Source organism: Pygoscelis adeliae, unplaced genomic scaffold (assembly GCF_000699105.1).
Source record: "Pygoscelis adeliae isolate BGI_AS28 unplaced genomic scaffold, ASM69910v1 Scaffold869, whole genome shotgun sequence".
NCBI classification, from domain to species: Eukaryota; Metazoa; Chordata; class Aves; order Sphenisciformes; family Spheniscidae; genus Pygoscelis; species Pygoscelis adeliae.
This window is the reverse complement of record NW_008825452.1, coordinates 8,837-9,569: the sequence shown is the minus strand read 5'-3', so window position 1 is coordinate 9,569 and position 733 is coordinate 8,837.

Here is a 733-nt window from a genome sequence, read left to right as displayed (position 1 = left end):
CTGAAAGAGTGATTAAACATTGGAACAGGCTGCCCAGGGAAGGGGGTGAGTCACCATCCCTGGAGGGATTTAAAGGACGGGTAGATGAGGCGCTTAGGGACATGGTTTAGTGGGCATGGGGGTGTTGGGTTGACGGTTGGACTCGATGATCTTGGAGGTCTCTTCCAACCTTAATGATTCTGTGATTCTATGATTCTATGAAGGGCCGGTCCACCCCGGAACGGAACGGGGGTCCCCACCTCCCCCCGGGGGTCCTCTTGCACCAGGGACCGGCTCAGGGGGACACCCCGGTCTCCGCCGGGGGACACCGCTCTGCCCGGGGGGCACGGCTGCCTCCTACCAGTGCCACTCCGGAACCACTGGTGGGGACCCAAGGGACCCTCTCCACCACCACACCTGGGGACAGCAGGGACCCATGGGACCCCCTCTGCCATCGCACCTGGGGATCCAGTCCTGCCGTGCCCCCTCTGTCTCCACCCCATGGGCAGGGTGGCACCGGGGCTGAGGGGCCGCAGGCAGCTGGTGGGACCCCCAGGTGACCGTCCCCACTGGTGGGACAGCAGCAGGATCCGGGGACTGAGAGCAGCATGAACCAGGCAGGGAGGAGGGCAATGTCCCCAGCTAGTCCCCAGCCCCAGAGCCCGACACGTGTGTGGGCCTGTACACGTGTGTGTGTGTGTGTACAGCCGTGTGTGTTTGTGCAGCCATGTGTGTGTGTGCACAGCTGTGTGTG